We start from the raw sequence: 12,609 nt of genomic DNA, 5'->3' as shown, positions 1-12,609 counted from the left end.
TTTACATTTGAGTTGCCGCAAGCTCCCGGGTCCGGAGACCCTCGAGCCACAGCAATCCTGGATCCGAGCGGTTCGACCGCTGCAGGGGCGGCACATTATCTGTTGAATTGTTTTACTCTGTAATGTTTCATATTGTCTGTACATGTTCCCTCTGAAATGTAAAGCGCTGCGGAATATGTTGGCGCTATATAAATAAAAATGATTAATAATAATAGTAGTAATAATATTAATCTTTTCTCTGAGAGATTGGCCTAATCCACAGAAGCCCACTGTCTGTTTGTCTGTGAGGTTTAACGTTATTCAAAAAGCCATAGGCCATGACGAAACCATACCTGATCCAGCCTCTTCTTATGATCCGCGCTGCACTGGGTAAGAAATGATACTTGTGGTTGACTTCTAGATACAAATAGCCCATATTTCTGGAAAGCCTGCGAGTCAAGACAGTTCCTATAAACACATGCAAAATGTAAATGAGCTCATTGATAAAAATGTGCACTAATAAAAATTCTACGGTTACCTCTCTTTAGCAAAACTAGCTTCACACTATTTAGCCACATTACCTCTTCCAGGTCTTATTACATTTGCAGTTCATCTACATTCTGCGATTTATTGATGAAATCTCATTAAGGTTGAAAGGTACCAAGATCAATAGCTATATATTCATTTAGACAGTTTTGAAAGTGGCCAATGATTCTTTCATGTTAAAACAATCATATGCAAACATGGCCAGTCAATGCGAAACTTAAAGAGACGTTTTTTGTTCAATACGCATCATGGCCTAAGGTGTGCAGAAATTTCCATAATATACAAATACATTCTACAGGGACAAACTGCTTGACTTCAATGCACTTACTTCTGGCAATAAATCTTTGTTGCATTTTAAGAAGTCTAATGTTAATTGCTCGGGCTAAGTGTATAATAGGTGCTGTTATGTTATCCTATGTGCATAGGAAGGCTCCGTAGTGTCACTACGGGAGACATTTACTAATAGTGTCATTTTACCAACAGTTTTACATAAGCAAAAATAGAAACCTTTTTCAAATAAAATGCTGAACATATTAAATCAAATTTGGCACAAGTTTTATAAATTAAAGAGCAAGTTACAGTATATAAATTAAATTATCGGGCCTGATTCATTAGTTGAGAGTGTTTTAAGTTACTTTTATTTTTTGTCTTGTGGTATTAAATGACGTATTTTGTGCCAAAATCATCAAAACAGTGCACATGACTTTTACGAGAATGATGAGTAACTGAGAAGGGGCACCTAGATGGCCCTCACACTGGGGACCCTGCGCTGTCCCTTATCCCAGAGGTACGCTCTGTGGTGGTGAGGTCTGGACCTTCAGCATGATCCTAACTCCTGTCCGTACACTGATCTAACACCCCCTCTCTCCCACCCCTGGGGAGGGCTGGGACCGAAGTAGCAAACCCCACAGAAAATACAGACAAGGGAGAACCAAAACATAAACACACTGCAAACAGACACTCGGGAGACGCAAGACATGCACAGGACAAAATAAGTTACAGACAGAAAGTAAACGAACACCACACAAGATATCATACAACTGTCACCAAAAACTGGATCACACGCTGAAGACTAAAATCGCTAAAGCTATAGTCGGTGATAAGGAATTGGATTCAGCACCCTATAAAGGGTGGGGGCAGCTGTGAGTGGCCATTAGCCACCTGAGCTCCTAGCAGCAGTTCACAAGCCAGAAGGAATTTACTCCTGCTTGACTGATGTGAACAAGAAATAGTTATTCAGCCAGAGCTGGTTACCGGCTAAGAGACACCAGATTGCCTGTCAGACTTTGCAGTGTGAACAGAGTCCGACGCCACCATGACACCTAGTGAGTGCAGAGGAGAACACCGCATGACAATGGCACAAGAATTTGGCGCAAAATAAAAAATGCTTTAAGTGTTTTTGTTACTTTTTAGTGCAAACAAGTGACAAATTCTATTAATATGTAACATGTTTTTCTTCAACCATGCAAAAATAGAAAATCTGCCAGAAAATGTACTACAAAGACACTGGTGTGAGATATGTCCCCACCCCACCCACCAAAAAAAAAAGCCACTTTTGAAAAAGTGACATTTCATGAATCTGGATAAAACATCTGGACATACAAAGTTGTAAAAAAAAAAGAGAAAGAAAGACACAAGATACCGAGACACAAATAAGGAAGCCATTAAGAAATAGCAAATTAGCCCAAAAAACTGGGGAAACAGCAATGATGAATCAGGGTCATAGTTAGTGCCAAAAGAAAATGTATAAAATTACAGATGATAAACCTTTAGTGCAGATTAGCAAAAACTGTTGGTCATGTGGAAACAGCCTGAAAAAATTGCATCCAGGCAGTACAAAAACATGCATACACGACATACTACTAGGGTCTGGCTGGCAAATTTGAGCCTAGGTGGCAAGTACATAGCAGTGGCCCAAGAGTAGATGACCATTCTTCACATAATTACCTCTAGATGCTTCATGGGCTACGTTCACAAAACCATATTGTCTGTCTGAATGCTGCCCATGGAAAAAACTGACAGCACTCGGACCAGTTCAGATGAGCACTTGTACAGGTCAGTGTAGTACATATTATGCTTATGTATTACTATTGTTAATTTGGATATACAGTATGTTATATATATATCTTAGAGATGTAGCAAACCAAGGTACACTGTGCTTTTCTACACTCCTAAATAACATATCCCAAGAGTAAAGATGTCACACATTAGTACAGGTCTAGATATATATAAGGCGGCCATAAAATAACCTGAGGTGTTTGGAGCCGTGTGCAGACTGACCCACTGGACAGAATTGGCTGTAAATTGGTATGTATGCTATTCAAGGCATGAGGAAATAGAAGGCATCTTACATTATTTTTATACCAAAACTTTGCTGAGACATATAACACGATTTGAGTCAACACAGCTTACTGAGTGTTCAGCCAGGGTGCGGGTGACAACCGGTAAGCAGAGAGGTTGTGGAGGACATTGCCACTGCCATCGTGGAACAGGGAACGAACAACCCTGCGGTGCACGCAGTGTTTCCAGGGAACTGGGGCTCCTGTACAGCACAGTGTGGAAAGCTCTCTGCGCCCTAGCTGAACACTCAGTAACCCTGTTGCCTCAAAACGTGTCATCAACATCAAATTTTCTTTAAGATGCTTTACGTTTCTCCATGCATTGAATTGAACTGCCCCTTTCTCACAATGGAAACGACAAAAACCCTCACTGTGGCCCTGATCCACTCTTGCCTTGACTACTGTAACTCTCTATTAATTGGTCTCCCCCTAACTAGACTCTCACATCTACAGTCCATCTTTAATGCAGCAGCCAGGGTCACCTATCTAGCTAACCGCTACTCGGATACCTCTGCTCTGTGCCAGTCATTTGCACTGGCTGCCTATATATCATAGGATCCAATTCAAATACCTTGTTCTCACCCACAAAGCTCTCCACAGCGCGGCACCCCCCTACATCTCCACCCTCCTCTCTGTCTATCACCCCACCCATTCTCTACGCTCTGCAAATGACTTTCGACTAAGATCCACACTAAGTCGAACCTCCCACTCCCAGATCCAAGACTTCTTCCGAGCTGCACCAACCCTCTGGAACGCTCTACCCCAAGAAGTTAGGACAAATCACAACTTACTCAGCTTCAGATGTACCCTAAAAACGCATCACGCTATCACACTCCCTAGCCAAACTAAATTCACATAGTCCCTCTACAACTTCTCACAACATAACTCCACATCAAACTCCATGGCACCCAAATGCATCTCAAGGTTGTGGGCAACTGGTCCAGGAAACCATTATCTATCCCCCATTTCCTTGAGATGGCTGGATTGTCATTGTAAATAAGCACTTGTACCTTGCCCCCCCATCTCATTGTAGATTGTAAGCTCTCACTAGCAGGGTTGTCTTTTTTTCCTCTAAATATTGTATTTTCCATAACTGTTACTTGTTTATATATGATCCTCCTGAATTGTAAAGCGCTGCGGAATATGTTGGCGCTATATAAATAAAGATTATTATGATTTATTATTAACATCCATACCAATTTTCAGCCAATTCTGTCAACTGGGTCAGTCTGCACACGGCTCCAAACACCTTAGGTTATTTTATGGCCACCTTGAATATAATTTCCTTTGTGTGTGTGTTCTATCAAACATACTTGCTCAATCAAGTCACCAATGTAAATTTCAGCTCCACAGCAATAAAAAAAGGTTTTAGTATAGGATGTACCAGTCACTCATTATCCTGAGTATACAATCAGTATACATAGTATACCACATACAGTAACAGAATATATGTCCGGAGAATCAATTCGCTTATCTCTACTGGCAAATTATATATTATGACTTTCCTCACTAGATATTATATACATGATAATATATAATTGGTACAGTGAGGAAAATAATTATTGGACACACTGACGATTTGGCGCGTTTTGCCACCTACAAAAATTCCATTTGTGGTTTTTGTAACAGATTTTTGACAGCTGAAGGCGCATATTTTCATGTGCTTCTTTAAGACTTGCTGAGGAACAGATGGATTTTATGCAAAAGTCTATAAAAAAACCCTCCGTTTAGAAAGAGAAAAAACGAAGCATAGAAGGAGCACACCACCAACAATCACAATTAATTATTACATTTTATTGATATAAAACACATAGAATCACTAAATGCCAAAGTTGTTAAACATGAGCCAACAGCAGATAACGAGAAACCCCATCAGTAGTTCAATGCTATAAGGGATACCATATTTCGACCTCCATTATTGTCAAAAAATAGAATAAATGTTGGACACCATGGGAAGAATATATACTCCACAAATAGTACTGTAATACACTGTATGTATAAAAATAAAGACCCTCTAAAAACCTGACTAAATAAGCAGACCATAAAATGAATTAAAACCTGCTGGTTGTACCCTGTAAAGGAGGGAAAATGAATCCAGTGTGAATAAAGGAGTAAAACCCACTTGTGCCTACTTATCCATCCTGATATAGGGGATCCAAAAATTGGCCTAGAGATTAGCAATGCTTGGACCCAAGTAGCTAGATTATAGATGGGACTGCTGAGGCATAATCATCCTCTGACGCATATTGTCACTGCAAATGCATCTTCATCAGGGAGATACTTTTTAGTTTGATTGTATTTTATTGAGGAGATACTTTTTAGTAAGTTCAGATCACAAACTAAATCATTTAGATCAACCTGGTTTAGTTTGTGAGGTTCCCCAGACTCATGGCCTAGAAAATCAGGATCTTTTTGATCAGTGTCTTCTTCAACCAAATCAGCATCTGAATCTTCTTCCAGATCCAAGGTCCAAGATGTTGGTGGAGTGCGGACTGGCAGCTCTGACCTAAGTGAGACCGGCCTAATTGCTGAAGAAGTGTTTAGCTATTTCACTGAATTTCTTGTTTAACTTGTTATTAGTGATGGGCAAACCCCCTGATGTTTGGGATCGGGAGCCTCGCCCGAACATTTTCTAAAGTTCGTGTTCGGGGTCAGAGATAACGATAACTTGCGTCTGAATCCTGAACTTGAACTTTACAGTTATGTAATGGGGCGGGGGAGGGCTGTAATATAAAGAATATAGTTAATAATAAACATTGTCATTATTAGAGATGAGCAAACCTCTGAATGCTCGAGTTCGGTTCGTCGAACAGAGGCCCTGTTCGATGAACGTTCGACGAACCGTTAAACGAACCAGTCAAACCCCATTGAAAACAATGGGAGGCAAACACATAAAAACACATTATACATGTTCACATACAGTTAATAAAAATTGCCATAACACTTACAGGTCCCCGCGATGCGTCCTGCACTCTGTCTCCCGCCGCTTTTCCTTCCGATAATCGCTGCGTCCTCTCAGTAACCAGCACTGATGATAGGACCTATCGTGACGTCAAAATAGCATGTGACCAGTCACGTGTCTATTATCTCATTGGCTACAGACTGGTCACATGGCTAGACGTCATTGTTAGGTCCTGTCAATGCATCTCTCCGGTAAGCGGTTCTCGTTTGAGCATGTCCTTTTACCGGCAAGATGCTCTGGCACATGATCGGCGCTCTTTACAGAGTCAGCCTACATGCACGGACTAGATGCCACAGCCGGTGAATAGTGCCACCGGGAATCACTCATGTGATCGGAGCACCGTTGCTATGGTAACCTGTCAGCGGTGACGTCACTGCTTACAGCACGCAGCTGCTGCTCACTCACTGAGTGAATAGACTGCACGGGAAGCAGAAGCGTCTTCCTCTCATGCAGTGCTGTCTGATGTAGCAGAGCTGCATGGGTTGAAGGAGAAAGAAGACAGAAGAGCAGCATCGTGGAGGGCTGACAGGGAGTAATAAACATGGAGTCTCTAATGTGTCTGTGTATTTATTTCTATTAAAGTATTTTTTCTCTGTGTGGTGTCTTTTTTTTAACCCTTTATTGAGATTCTTAATGGCCGGGTCAAACTTGCTTGACATTAAGAATCTCTGGCTTAATACTAGCTAGTAAAACAAAGCTAGTATTAACTCATTATTACCCAGCAAGCCACCCGGCTTCAGGGCTGCTGCAAGAGTTGGATACAGTACCAGATGATGGCGCTTCTATGAAAGCGCCATTTTCTGGGGCGGCTGTGGACTGCAATTCGCAGCAGAGGGGCCCAGAAACCTCGGGCCAACCTGTGCTGTGGATTCCAATCCCCAGCTGCCTAGTTGTACCCGGCTGGATACAAAAATGGGGCGAAGCCTATGTCGATTTTTTTTTAAATTATTTCATGAAATTCATGAAATAATTAAAAAAAGGGCTTCCCTATATTTTTAGTTCCCAGCTGGGTACAAATAGGCAGCTGGGGGCTGGGGGCAGCCGTACCTGCCTGCTGTACCTGGCTAGCATACAAAAATATGGCGAAGCCCACGTCATTTTTTGGGGGGCAAAAAATTCCTGCATACAGTCCTGGATAGAGCATGCTGAGCCTTGTCGTTCTGCAGCTGCTGTCTGCTCTCCTGCATACACTAGTGAATGGAGCATGCTGAGCCTTGTAGTTCTGCAGCTGCTGTCTGCTCTCCTCCATACAGACAGCAGACAGCAGCTGCAGAACTACAAGGCTCAGCATGCTCCATTCACTAGTGTATGCAGGAGAGCAGACAGCAGCTGCAGAACTACAAGGCTCAGCATACTCCATCCAAGACTGTATGCAGGAGTTATTTGCCCACCAAAAAAATTACGTGGGCTTCGCCATATTTTTATATGCTAGCCAGGTACAGTAGGCAGCTATGGCCTGCCCCCAATCCCCAGCTGCCTATTTGTACCCGGCTGGGAACCAAAAATATAGGGAAGCCCCCTTTTTTTTTAATTATTTCATGAATTTCATGAAATAATTAAAAAAAAAAGCTGTGGGCTTCGCCCAATTTTTGTGTCCAGCCAGGTACAACTAGGCAGCTGGGGATTGGAATCCGCAGCTCAGGGTGCCCAAGCTTTCTGGGCACCTCTGCTGCGAATTTCAGTCCGCAGTCGCCCCAGAAAACAGCGCTTTCATAGAAGCGACATCTTCTGGCGCTGTATCCAACTCTTCCAGCTGCCCCGGTGACGGGTGGCTCGCTGGGTAATAGTGAGGTTAAGGCTAGCTGTATATTATCAACTGGCCCTAAGCCCGAAATTCATGGTGTCACGCCAATATTCGACATGGCCACTATGAATTTCTAGTACAGATAAAAAAAAAAACACAACAAACAGAAAAATATTTTTATTAGAAATAAAACACAACACAATTAGTGACTCCATCTTTATTGAAATAAATAACCCCCCTCCACAGTAATCTTGGGTCAAGGGTCCCGCGCCATCCAATCCGGATCCAATATCATCTGATCGGTTTGCTGGAAGGCAAAGCGATCAGATGATGTGTCAGGTTCAAGGGCCTGAATCACATGACACAGCAGCTGATTGTATAAACGGCTTTTATATGAATGATGATGCATCAGTGCAAAAAACCCCCAAAAAACTACACACTTCTGTGCAGACTCCTGTCCGACAGCATCAGCTGATAGTTTAGCCGGCTGGGCGGTAAAAGGCCGGCCTCACCGCTCGACTTATAGTGTCAGCTGATTCCGTCAGGTGACCGCATCAGCTGATCATCGCCAGGTCTGAGAGAGAAAGAAAGAAGAGAGGGAGAGAAGATAGAGAAAAGAGAGAGAAAAGAGAGAGGAGAGAGAGAGGGAAAAAGAGAAAAAGAGACTGAGAAAAAGAGAGAGAGAGAGAGAAAAAGAGAGAGAAAAAGAGAGAGAGGGAGAGAGAGTAAGAGAGAGAGAGGTAAAAAGAGAAAAAGAGAGACTGAGAAAAAGAGAGAGAGAAAAAGAGAGAAAGAGAGAAAAAGAGAGAGAAAGAAAGAGACAAAGAGAGAGAGAAAGAGAGAAAAAGAGAGAGGAGAGAGAGAGGGAGAGAGAAAAAGAGAGAGAGAGGTGAGAGAGAGAGGGAGAGAGAGAGAAATAGAGAAAAAGAGAGAGAGAGGGAGACAGAGAGAGAGAGAGAAGAGGGAGAGTATTATGGGGGAAACGGCAGATTAGGACCTGAAGGTATATATCCCAATCGCCAGTCGGGGCCCACCGTGCTCCCGATGGTAATGGAGCTGCTGGCACCCTGTGGGTTAGGCGGACACTATAGAGCTGGATGGCTCTGAGATAACACAGGGAACTGGTTACGTGTGAAGTGACACGTCAGACCGTATGACAACCCAGTTAGCGTGTCGGTAGAATTGGCGCAACCCCGACCACGTCTGCAGGGAACACGTCAGACCAGATGGTGGCCAGGTAGCGTTGACCGAGAAGACCGCTGCGACAGCGCCCTGTCGGCTACGTGTGTCAGACACGACAGGCCGAGCGGTCCTTTGATTAGTCACTACTCGAATGGCCACATGTGTAGAGGACACATCAGGCCAAGGGATCACACCAGTAACGTTGAATGGGAAGCCAAGGTGGATAATAGCTTCCCACACCCAATCTTAGAACACCCTGTTGACTCCACAGGGGTCCTGAGGTATGCTGTTCGTGCGCGTAGGAGGTACAACCGAACAGGTGGCGCAACAGGTGCGTTGTCCGTGTGCGTAGAGGGCACTCTCAGACAGGTGACGCAGCAGGTATGCTGTCCGTGTGCGTTGGAGGCATAACTAGACAGGTGACGTAGCAGCCGCAGCCCAGTTAATGCCACTGGACTGCTATAGCACAACAGGAACGGTAGCAAGGAAGCATGGCGCCTGACCCTCATGTGCTGAGCCACGAATCTTGGTGTGACAGGCACCGTTCGCCTAGACCTACCTACCGCTTCCAACAATGCTTATGCCACCATGAATTCTAAGTGAATGAGTGAAGACTGCGCATCTCTATGTTGTCTCCAGCCCCTTTTATAACCTAGATCCGCCCCAAACCCAGGTTGGAACCACCAAGTTTCAATAGCAGAGTGCCATATCATCAGTGACGTCACCAGCGGCCTATCCGGAACCGCCACATCACTGATGACCTCATGGCAGCCACGCCACAAACACTTCACCAGTCATCATCTGACGACCAATGGTGAGGTGCCAGATCATAGTGGCGGGCCTCTGCGAGCCAGTCCGGAGTGGCCACGTCATCAGGACACCTGACACCCTCTGCCCTATCAGGGCCTGCCACCTCACAGACATGCTCAGTGAGGTCCTTACCGGACCTAGCCTCTGATGCACTAAGTGCCTGAGCATGCTCAGTAGCCTGAACAACAGACTCAGAAATCAGACTATCTGCCAGAGCATGCTCAGTAGGCACATCCCAGAACTTAGACACAGCACGAAGTCCAAGTACCTGTGCAAAGAGGCTGTTAGAATTAATTGTGGGAGCATGCTCAGTAGCCTGAACTGAGGACTTAGTCTCAGAAATGACACAGGCTGAGCATGCTCACTAGGCAAAATACTGGGCTTAGACTCTGGCTGGGGTAAATCGGCGCGCGCATGCGCACTAGCCACCTCTCCACACTTAGATGTGGTGGAAGGAGCAGCCAACTGGATGACCCGAGGCACGGCCAAGAAGGGCAGGCGGCACCTGGGCGCAACAGGAACTGCAGCAGGCTGCTTGCGGCTATGGCAGCGCCGGTTCATAACAGAGAGAGATAGGGAGGGAAAAAGAGAGACTAAGAAAAAGAGAGATAGAGAAAAAGAGAGAGAGAGAACAAGAAAGAGAGAGAAAGAGAGAGAGAGAAGAGAGGGAAAAAGAGAAAAAGAGAGACTGAGAGAAAGAGAGAGACTGAGAAAAAGAGAGATAGAGAGAAGAGAGAGAGAGAAAAAGAGAGACTGAGAAAAAGAGAGAGAGAGAAAAAGAGAAAAAGAGAGAGAAAAAGACAAAGAGAGGGAAAAAGAGAGACTGAGAAAGAAGGAGAGGGAGAGAGAGGGAAAAAGAGAAAAAGGGAGACTGAGAAAAAGAGAGATAGAGAGAGAGGGAGAGGGAGAGAAAGAGAGAGAGACAGAGAGAGAGCAATGCAGCCTCATTCCGTGAACTGCCCGGATTTTAGAGGTGTGTCCCGCAGCGCACAGCTGATGTCCGGCTCCTCCCCTCAGTGCATAATTAAATTAAATTATAATTATAAATAAATAATAATTATAGTTTAAAAATGAATTACATTTTTTACTGGGACAGCCAGGATTTGAACTCGATCCCTGATGCTTCTTAGACAGGAGCTCTATCCATTGAGCCACTGGCTCGATTGAGAAACATAGGCAGATTTGGTAATCTTGATGTCTACATTGCAGAGTGAAGTCTGGTGACAGCGTGGCTTACTTCAGCTGCTGCGTGGAGAGGACACAGATCGCTCCCTGTCATCTTCATGTAGCAGAGCTGACAGTGTCGTGTGGATTACTTTAGACCTGGATTGTTGTTTGGGGATTTTAATAAAAAGGTAAATGAGGTGTTTTTTTGTCTTTTATTCCAAATTAAGGATTTTTCGCTGTGTGTGTTTCTTTACTTTCACTTACAGTTTAATCATGGAAGGTGTCTGTCATGATTAACTCCTTATTACCCCGATTGCCACCACACCAGAGCAATTTGGGATGAGCTGGGTAGAATCCCGGGACTGCAGAATCTAATGGATGCGGCAATTCCGGGCGGCTGCTGGGTGATATTGTTAGGGTGGTGGGCTCCCCATAATGTGGCACTCGCCATCCGTGGCTCTATCCTGGCTGGTATCAATTATGGAGTGAACCGCATTTTTTTTTAAATTTATTTATTTATTTTACTGCACCATATAGAGCCGCCCACCGGCAGCTGTGATTGGTTGCAGTGAGACAGCTGTCACTCATCGTGGGGGAGTGTCTGACTGCAACCAATCATGGGCGCCTGTGGGTGGGGAAAGCACGGAATAACTAATTGAATAATGAAGCGGCAGCCATTTTCAAAAGAGGAATTGCCGCTGGAGATTTGTGACAGCCGTGCAGCGAGATGCCCGTGATCGGTGAGTAGGAAAGAGAGAGGGATTGTGCTGGGGACGCAGGACGCATGCAGATACGAAAGGTGCGCACATACTGTGAAAAGCCACGCTTTTGGTGCTCAAACCGTTCTCGAACGTTACTCAAACTGTCGAACTCTTAGCAAAAGGCTCGAGTTCGTCGAACGACTCGAACATCCCCCAAAATCACTCGAACATGAAATTGGCGAACCTCAAACCTCGCTCATCTCTAGTCATTATACTTACAGGTCCCGCGACGCGTCCTGCACACTCTGTCTCCCGGCCGCTTCTGCTTCCGGGTCCGATCATTGCTCTGCCCCTGGGTAACCACCACTGACTACAGGACTTTCCATGGCGTCATAGCCATGTGACCAGTCTGTTGTGAATGTTGTATTACCTCATGGGTTACAGACTGGTCATATGGCTATGATATCATGGAAAGTCCTGTAGTCAGTGGTGGTTACCAAGGGGCACAGCTGATTGGCCTCAGCTATGCACTCAGGTGAAGTCTCTGACTGCTTTCAGCTGAGTCTGTATGAGCAGACCTATGTTTGTCTTCTCTCACAGATAATAAAGGTAATAAAGATGGAGTCCTAAATGTCTTCTGTTTTATTTCTAATAAAATATTTTTTTTATTTTTTTTCTCTGTGTTGTTTTATTTTACTGTTAAAATAACAGACAATCACAGATGCTGTCAAAGAGTGGGTGTCTGTGATTGGATGCTGGAGTAACATGAAACCAGCCCATAAATTCTAGCATCTAGACTGTATTGGCAGATTCCAGGTTACTCCAACAGCCAATCACAGATTCCCATTCTGCATGACAGCATCTGTGATTGGCTGTTGTGTGCCTCACACATATAGTAGTGTAAAAATAAATAACTAATTTTAAAAAATGACATAGCGCTCCACAGTATTTTTGATTCTTAGTGCAGATAAAGCAGACAGCTATGGGCTGCCACCCTCATCTGTCTGGCTTTACCGTGGCTGGGTTGGCAATCAAAATACAGGAAGCCCATTTTTTTTTTTTTTTTAATTATTTAAAAAAAAATTAAAAAAATGGCTGCGCTCCCGCCGTATTTTGATCGCCAGTCAGGTAAACCAGGCAGCTGGGGGCTAGGATTGCCAGGGTGGTAAGGCCCAAGCA

At 44.3% G+C, this 12,609-nt stretch overlaps 1 long non-coding RNA gene across 1 annotated transcript in view; it reads right to left on the bottom strand.

Annotated features, from left to right (window-relative positions):
• The window catches only part of LOC142295474 (uncharacterized), a 58,279-nt gene that overhangs the window by 15,065 nt on the left and 30,605 nt on the right, over window positions 1–12,609 (bottom strand). The window contains exon 2 of the long non-coding RNA XR_012751467.1: window positions 333–447. This is a non-coding gene — a long non-coding RNA (uncharacterized LOC142295474). The remainder of the gene's footprint in view (window positions 1–332; window positions 448–12,609) is intronic.

The sequence above is a fragment of the Anomaloglossus baeobatrachus genome, chromosome 3 (genome assembly GCF_048569485.1).
Source record: "Anomaloglossus baeobatrachus isolate aAnoBae1 chromosome 3, aAnoBae1.hap1, whole genome shotgun sequence".
Classification (NCBI taxonomy): domain Eukaryota; kingdom Metazoa; phylum Chordata; class Amphibia; order Anura; family Aromobatidae; genus Anomaloglossus; species Anomaloglossus baeobatrachus.
Note: the sequence above shows the minus strand (reverse complement) of the source record. Positions and strands in the feature narration are given on the sequence as shown.